At 45.2% G+C, this 8,968-nt stretch overlaps 1 protein-coding gene across 5 annotated transcripts in view; it reads right to left on the bottom strand.

Moving 5' to 3' along the window:
* Positions 1–8,653, bottom strand: part of Inhba (inhibin subunit beta A) — a 19,128-nt gene extending 10,475 nt beyond the window's left edge. The window contains exons 1-5 of one of the 5 annotated variants that reach the window (XM_029547518.1): positions 8,545–8,653; positions 8,405–8,453; positions 6,713–6,821; positions 4,915–5,101; positions 2,799–2,880 (exon numbers count right to left, since the gene is read on the bottom strand). The gene's annotated coding sequence lies outside the window, so the exon portion shown is untranslated. Of the gene's footprint in view, positions 1–2,798; positions 2,881–4,914; positions 5,559–6,712; positions 6,822–8,404 lie in introns of those variants that run through there. The other 4 variants (XM_029547517.1, XM_029547519.1, XM_029547516.1 and 1 more) reach the window with 4 other exon arrangements.
* Between the last annotated feature and the right edge of the window lie 315 nt (positions 8,654–8,968).

The following is an 8,968-nucleotide window of genomic DNA, read 5'->3' as shown; positions in this document are numbered from 1 at the left end:
GAGACAGGGTTTCTCTGTATAGCCCTAGCTGTCCTGGAACTCACTTTGTAGACCAGGCTGGCCTTGAACTCAGAAATCTGCCTGCCTCTGCCTCCTAAGTGCTGGGATCAAAGGTGTGTGCCACCATGCCCGGCTTTTAAGCCTGCTTTCTTATACCACTGAGTTACTAGCACAGGGGAGGCTCTGCCCATTATAGATTGGGCCCTCCCACATTAGTCATTAATCAAGAAAATTCTCCACAACTGAAGTTCCCATCTTCTCAGTTGACCCCTGTTTGCATCAAGTTGAAAACAAAACAAAACAAAACAAAAAACCTTAACCAGCATGTGTCCCATTTGTAATCCCATTCCTCTGAAGGTAGAGATAGAGGTCTCCATGTGCAAGCTGGCTAGTTACACCAGCTGAGTTGGCAAACTCTGGCCCAAACGAAAGACTCTGTCTCAATATAAGGTGATTGAGCAAGGTACCTGACATCAACTTCTGGCCTTCACATGCATATGCATGCAAAACTACACACACACACACACACACACACACACACACACACACACACACACAGAGAGAGAGAGAGAGAGAGAGAGAGAGAGAGAGAGAGAGACGGATTGGCCCTAAGTGAGTGAGTGAATGGGAGAGGGAGGAGGGAGGGCGTCTGTGAGTATGAGCTGTGACTAGGGAGGAGGGACTGCCCGTTTCTGACAGGATGCCTTCTTGCTGCTTCTTGCTCCCTCATGTACACCTCTCTTCCAATCATACCATCCTCTGGGGGATGGGGGAGCACTCTTCAGTCCTTTCTTCAATCAATTCTTCTAAATCGGTTTACTTTTAGTCTAGGGGTCTCTCTCTCTCTCTCTCTCTCTCTCTCTCTTCATCTTTCTCTGCTCAATCCTTTTCCTTGCCTCACCTTTCTTCTTTGGAGGGAGAAAGGCAAACAAATTAAATGCACCGTTTCCATTCACTGAGATAGCTAGATAGGAAAGTGTCCCCAAGTCATCTCCCATGGCTTTGCACTTTCCTGGAGTAAGCACCCACCTGATCCTGATGTGGGTCTGAGGGAGGTCCTCAGATTGGTAGCACAGGTCAGGGGTCTGGGACTGGGGCAGAGGGGCTGCCTGAGACAGCTGGTTGTTCTGCCTGACAGAATCCAGAACCACTCCTTTGGGCCATTCATTTATATTTAAATGTCCAGGGTCCTCATGCCAGCCAGAGATGGGACCTGGAGCAAGTGCAGCAGAACTTTTGTCTGGGGTCATATAATATACTCTGCTTTTGCCAAGTGGGCACCACAGCAAGGCACTGGAAGCTCCCTTGGGCAAGCAGTATTTTACACAGTCAGGGAAGGTACTCACCCCCTGCCACTCCATGTATGCCATCTCTCTACCCTGGATGCACACATATTCAAAAATTATAGCCCACTGCCCACTATCCTGACTTCGCAGATAAAGCGCAGAATTCATTTGGCCTTTCTCACATCCTTTCATGAAAAACAGTGCACTCTTATCATGCGAGTAACTGGCCTGGAGGGCACAAATCTCTAAATATATTGGCAAACTCTTTTCCCCTGGCATGAACTACTCTCATTTTGTTCTTCTGCTTGCCCACCTCCCCTCGCCAGCCTTGACCATAGCATTCAAGGCAGGGCTGCCTGGCTGGGTCATTTCTCTTCAAAGTACCAGCAGAGCTGAGTTCATTGAGGATTACAGTACTCACAGAACAAGACCAATATGCACTTTAAAACAATTCCTTTCTGAGGATTTCCTTCCTTCCTTCCTTCCTTCCTTCCTTCCTTTCTTTCTTTCTTTCTTTCTTTCTTTCTTTTTTTAAATTCTTCCCACCACCTTTTTATTCTCTGTCTTTTATGGTGCAGAAGTATCTTTAAGGTGTCCTGCTAATCCTCCTTTCCCAGTTTCTTCCCTACATATCAACCCTCTTGTGTCTCTGTAGATACATTCCCTTCTGTCTGTCACCTACTATGTTCAGAGCATTCTAGTCTAGTAAAGCAGGTCAGGAGGACAGATTTAATAGGTGTCAGAACTACAAGCACAAGATCTACATATAAGAAGTTGATAAAATTATGACACTAGGTTAAACTTCAGTTTTGACAGGTATCAATGCTTTTCTGAACCACCCAAAGCAGCAATGCACAAGACTTTCTCGGTTATAAGCCCTCTGACACCTTTGCAGGGTTAGGAGGACTCCCAGCTCCTGAAACACCAAGAACTCTGCTGTTGTTCATAAGACTGTCCATATTACCTAAAACTTTCATTTAAAAAAAAAATGAGAGAAGTAGGGGCACTGGCATCACAATGGTTCAGGAGAACATCTCTGTGTTATAATAACGTCACCCACCTATTTGGAGTTACAGATACAGAACTTGGAGCATTTTGTAGTGCAGTTAAGTTTTACGAGACAGACTAACATAGAGCTAAAAGTTTAATGACTCTAAACAACTCGAGAGTCCTAATAGTAGCGTTTGGATAAGAGCAACTTATCAATGTTTGGATTCTCTCTGCATGTGAATATGTGTGTGTTCCCTGGATTTACTGTTTGCAAATGGAACTCTTAAAAATAACTTTCTTTTTGGCATATGTACTTGTATGTGTGTGCTGAGTGGGTTGTATAAACACATAATCTATTTGCATGCTCTAGGACTATTAAAAAACAGTATTAACCTGCCTGCACAATAGAAAATGATACAATTTACAATGCCTATGGAGGTGCCAAAAAGTTGTAAAAGTCCTTTTAGCCATACTGACTTTTAATGTGTAGAGAGCTCAGAAGCAAGAATTTAAAAGCATTACCTTTTGGGTCCCTTCTGCTTTGTCAGCCGGCTCTTGTCTCATGAGGTCAGAGCTGTCTGAATTCCTCTTCATGGTATTGGCACTGTGAAGTTTTATACTGTAGTACTTAGTTGTACACTCACACATTGGTACCTCTCAAAGAGGAGGGCTGGGGCTTTGTTTAGGATTGGTTAGAATCAGCATGACATCAGCAGATGACTCGTTTTTCCAGGGTGAGACATTTCATAATTCATTATCTAATGGAAATCTCTCTTGGCTTCTGAGACACGACCTGGGTGATGTACTGAGCCAGTAAAGCCCGTGGTTAGGAATAGCCCACCCTTTACAAACATAAGAGAACCAAATACACACATCTCCAAGAGTGTCCAGCTTTGACATTTTACTACTCATACACACACCTCTTATTAGACTCAGGCTCAGCCTTAATGTCTATACATAAGACATCTGTTACTTCATAAAGTTACTTCTATTTGCAAAGCGCCATACTTTTTCCACAGCAAAGAAAATTCATAGTGTTCTTTATGGGAATTCTAGTATTATAATTATGATTATAGTAAAAATATTTTCTTCAGGAAAATCTGTATGTCCATGTGATGATGGTCTCCCTGCTTTGACTCACACTATTAATTTACACCTTGAAATTGAATGCCTGCTTCATATATCATTTATCACTCAGACTTGGGAAATGGTCTTCCTTTGCAAGTGAACTTCATAAGTACCCTGCCTAGATGAGTCCCACTCTAACTAGCAAAAACAACAGTAACACACATACACACACACACACACACAAAACTGCATCTTTTCTTTAAAAGCTAGAACTTCAAGTCCAATCATTTGTAAATACAATAAATATGAGTTTAATGAAAAGAGGTGAACTCTCCTTAAAATAAAAGTAAAGTTAGGTTTGTGTTTTTCTTTTGCCTGGGTCACACTGGCAGGGAGATAACATAGAGAGGGAGGGAGGCACAGTGGAGAAGGGCTGTTGTTCTCAGGGAGACTTATGGCTAAGGCACTGACCAGGTTCTTATGACAAGTTGGATAAAACGTGCAAAATTGGGGACTAATGAAAGCCATATGACCAGATATGTTGTTTTGTGTGCCGGATTTAACATGCATAAAATAAACTTTTCACTGTGCCCACACGCAAACTATAGAGGCTCTGGTCTCCTGGTGCAAAGTGGGGAAGGTTCCTTTATGACACCAGGAGCTGTCTATGAAAGGGTCTCTCTTGACTGCTTACAAAGTGTGGATGCTAGCTATGGGGGGGGGCGGGCAGGAGTATTCTAAGAACCGCATAAGAGAACTGAAGTAGGAAATAAAGTTGCAGGGGGAAAATGAGAGGACTATGGGTGGTAAAGACAGAAAGAAAATCAGTGATGGTCAATTCCACTCCAACCCCAGGATGAGCATAAACCTTTGGAAGACAGGCGCTTCCATACTGTTTGATAAGAACCCCCTGAGCATCTAAACTCGCTTCTTGCCTCACCTATAACTTCAGGGAAAGTGCCACTGGCACCCGAATGTAGACTGTGGACTGGCTTGGCCCAGAAGAGTGCCCGAATCAGATCCCAGCTCCGAGGCTCCCTCCTCATTTAAACTCAAGCCTCAGTGTTTCCATCTATAAAGTGGGATGTATAATTTCGGAATCAAAACTCACTGCTCACAAAAGAATGTTATTTCTGAGCATCCCGGTAGTTTCTTAAGCATGTGTGTCATGAGAATATTCAAGACCCTGACTGTAGGGGCCACCTCACACAGGGTCACTCTGAGACCCTGTTGGCCTTTGACACAGTCAAAGTGCCAACCTGCTAAGCCAGTCTAGTAGCTATGACGTAGCTGGATCTCCCCCCCAACCTCAGAGCTGGAACCACTTTGGAAAAGCCTTCTCTCCTTCCATGGAAATCCAGGTGGGGGTGGTGGAGGAAGCAGGCAGGTTAAAATAGCTTCTGTGGAATATTCTGGGCTGAGGATCAGCGTTTCCCAGCTGAATTCCAGGGCCCAGGGCGTGCGTTGGTCAGCGGAGCTCTGAGCGGGGTTGGTTTCTCTTTCACTTCCTGCCCCTCCCGCGGAGACTCCCTGCACCCAGGCCCTGTCCCTTTTCAGCCTACCACCGTACCTTGAGCAGCACCTGCTGGCAGTTTCCAGGGATCACTCCCGAATGCGCAGCTCCAGCCCGGCTCGCGGGACGCCTGGACTCAGGGGCCAAGCTGGTCCAAGCGGCCGCCTCTATTTTTACCCTGAACACCAGCAAGGGCAACTTCGTTTAAAAGCGCAGCTCTTGATTTTTCCCCCCCTTTTGGCAGCTAAAGAATTCAGGGAGGGGAAAGAAAAAAAAAAAAATCACTGTTCAGTGAGTGCAGCTGGGAATCTCTGATCCCAGCCCTCGGTGCCAGGGAATGTCAGGGACCAGGACCTGCAGTGGGGCTGCCGGTCTCCTGGCCAACCGAGGCGAGCGGCAGCTCAGGCCCCGCACCCGCAGACTACCCCTTCCCGAGTGTGGAGTTCGGTCCCACCGACTACCGCACTGGCAGAGTGGCCCGCTGCCACCGCGCTCTGCACCTAGCGGAGGCGTTCTGATTTACTGGCTACTTCAGAAAGCTCCAACTCCACGCTGGCCCTGTGCTGCCTGGAGGAGCAGCCACTAGCGAACCCGGGGAGCAGCTTGCTGTGAGGAGGAGCCCGGAGGGAAACTGGTACCTTATTTTACTGTAATTGCAAAAGAAGAGATGTGCCAGAGATTTATATTTAGAAGTTGTATGTTTCTACTTTTATGTAAATGGAGCAATTAGGGCCTGTCTTGTTTCTGCTAACTCGGATGCGTGAGCATTGCTGGGGAGCTGGTGTTTTCAATCACAATTAGTGAGCTGGTCAAGAAACAAAGTTCCTTTGAGGATAGAGCTCCTTTGGGCAGATAGGGGAAACCTGCGTTTTCAGTGCTGGCCGGTGGCTTGTGGTGACACACATCTTAGGGGCATAGCTAACTCTGGACTAGTGTGTTTGCCCTGTGCAGCAGCTGGGCCCATATAAAGTTGGCAGAGATCAAGAAGTGAGAATATTCACTTTTCCTCTCAAGCAAACCGTATGTCCTTAAGCTTTCGTGCAGGGTATTAACCGCTCTTCCCTCACTATCCCTGAAGCAAGGAGATAGGCTTGGGAAGGAAGCCGTTTTCCACGACTCTGGTTAGCTACTGCTCACAGATCCTATGATCCAGTCAAACATGCAAGCCAGAGGATATGGACACCCTAAGCAGGTGACTGACAAGTGTCCTCTGATTCAACTGAAGGGCAGGAGGCTGGTGGTTCAGAGGCACGGACAAGCTGCTGATAACTCAGGGTGTTTGGTCCCTTCCCATGAAAAGAAATCTGTTTCCAAAAAAAAAAAAAAATCATGATTTCTGCCTTGCTGGGAAAGTGAAACGTGACTGTGGAAATGAAAAGAACTTTTGAGGTATTCTCATCAGCTACGTGTTGTTCTGGGCTTCAGGGGAAAAAAAAAAGACCTGTCCTCCTTGGTTAGGGTCACCGTCTCCCCACAAGAGACAGCGCAGCATCCAGAAAAACACAGGCAGGACTCTGAATGATATTTGCTGCAGTAAACTGTGGAAGTCCCTGTCTGAACCATCCCATCAAATGGCTTTGGGAGAGTATGGGGTTGGCAAACCTGTCTGTTTCCTACAGGCCACAGCCTGTAACTAGTTTGGGCCAAATGTTAGATACCAGGATTTGGGCCAGAGATGGAGCGGCACTTTGCAGTCAAAATCCAACTAGGGGGCTGTGTGCTTCTAAGCTAGAACAAGAATGAATAGTTCAAAACTGAACTGGAAGGGGGGGTGGCATTCACATTGCTCTGAACTGTATCCAAAACAACAAATAAGAGACCGTTAACCCCAAACTCCCTGATTCCTAAGACTCACATTTTCCTCAGAACCACCTGAGTATCCCTTCAGGCCTCATGCTGTCTGTGAGGACCTATCCTCAGAGTATTGAAGACTGTTATCTGAACAGTGGCCCCAGATGCTACAGCTAAAAAAAAAAAAAAAAAAAAAAAAAAAAAAAAAAAAAAAAAAATGGGAAAAGAAAAAGGAGAAACATTCCGTAAGTAAACCGTTTTTTCTTTACTCCAGAACAGCGGTTCTCGGGTGAAGCGGTTTCTCCCTCCGGGACATCTGACAATGCTTTCAGCTGTCACAACCAGGAAGGAGGTGCTACTGGCATCTACTGAACAGAGGCCAATGCTGAAAGCTCTCCTACAATGCGCAGCACAGGATGGTGCCCACGCTAGAAAAATTAGCAATGATTATACAGTGAGAACCCCTGAGTTAGAGTCATGATTTTAAGATTTCACCCAATTCCCTTTCCATCTGTGCTCCAAGAGGACTTGGAAACCCAGACTATAACACTGGAAAAGAATCCAATTATGCAAAGAATTAGTGATTGTAGTGACCCTGCTTCCTCATGCATGTATGGGACCCAATGACTAGAAACTCACACCAGGCAATACATAGCTGACTTCCATAGGCAGCCTTGCAGTCCCCACCCACATTCTCATATGCCCTCAGTACATTCTCAAGCAGTTTTGGGGTTAAACCAAGGGCAGTCTTGGTGGCAAAAAACAAATCCTGATGGGGCTGACTCATACCCAATGTCTTCGAAGATAAGGGACTCACAGAGAAAAAGTAAATGGAGGACTGGGTTCCTCACTTTAGCTGTTTAGTAACAGATCAATCAATGCAACAGTGAATTCCCCAAAGTAAATTTTGCAAATCTGAGATAGCCGTGCTTAACTTAATAAGAGAGAAAAAGAAAAGGCTAATAGGTTTTATTTTTATTGTCTAGTACTCAAAGTAATGACATACAATTACTATCCAAAGAAATAAAGCAGAATTCTTGTCTAAATCGTAATGTTCACTCCAAGCAACAAATTATCCGGCAAGTGCCCTTCTCATCAGGAGGTGGAGTGGATGAAGGAAGGCTGTGGCCCTCCAGGTGCTGTTCCTCTGAGAAGAGCCTGACATGATTGTGAAAGACACAGAGAAGGTGTCATCAGCAACAAACGATAAATATCGAAGACAGAAACAGCCTACAAAAAGGCAGCTTAGGTATGAATACTGTCCAGGAGACAAGGGCGACTGTCCCAAGGTCATGGCTTAGCGTCTCAGTGGCTCAGATCATCCAGAAAGGAGAGAATAAGTCAGAGTTCATTTGTCAATGGACAGAGCCATGAAAGGAGTGTCTTAGACATCATGACGCCATGTCATCTCCTCCACGATATGAATCATAGTCTACTCAGGTAAATGGTCATTTTAGAACCAAAAGCTTCAATCAACTCCCAAATGATTCATAAATGCCTGGATTTCTTCCCAAGAATGGCTAGCACATACAAAGCCTCAATAATCACTTGTAACCTATAGAGAAACTATATAAATATGCCTTCTCAAAGTTTTGACCAACATGCATATGTTCATTGTCGTAACTCAGTTAAAACCGAATCAGGAAACATCTGCTACAGAAATTGACTTATTTCCCCTAAAAAAAAAAACAAAAAAACTATGGAAAACATTTTCAAAGGAATATAGAACAGAGTGCCCCGCTATACTTTTCCTTACCTGGAACCTCTAGGATAACAAGTCCCATATTCCTGGCTTGAGGACACAGCTATGAGGACACAGAGATTTAGTGTGTAGATTCCATTAAATTGATAAGAGAGCTTTGATTCTAATCCAGTTTTGCTTATCCACAAAGATACCTCTATAACCTGTTGTCCAATTATAGATCCAAGAAGTGAAAGCCAACAAAAAGCTTGACGCTGTCCAATCTCTCTCTCTCTCTCTCTCTCTCTCTCTCTCTCTCTCTCTCTCTCTCTCTCTCTCTCTGCTTCTTTTTCTTTCTCTCACTCTCTCTTTCGCTCTCTCTCTCTCCCCACCCCAGTGTGTGTCTCTGTGTCTGTCTGTGTGTCTCTCTGTGTTGTTTTAAATCAGGGAGCTGCTACCTCCTGCATGTCCAGATAAAGTCCAAAGGTTGCGTCCCGTGGGAGCAGCTCTCAGACACGTCTAAGCCACAGTAGCTTGGGTGCTGTCCTTCACTGCACTGTGACCTCTTCTGTCCATGTTCTGGCAGCAGCCTAGCCTGGTCAATAAAGATTTCCAGGTGCCCGAAGTCTAATCTCTAGA

This window comes from Mus pahari, chromosome 16 (assembly GCF_900095145.1).
Source record: "Mus pahari chromosome 16, PAHARI_EIJ_v1.1, whole genome shotgun sequence".
Classification (NCBI taxonomy): domain Eukaryota; kingdom Metazoa; phylum Chordata; class Mammalia; order Rodentia; family Muridae; genus Mus; species Mus pahari.
This window is presented reverse-complemented; position numbering and strand designations above follow the sequence as displayed.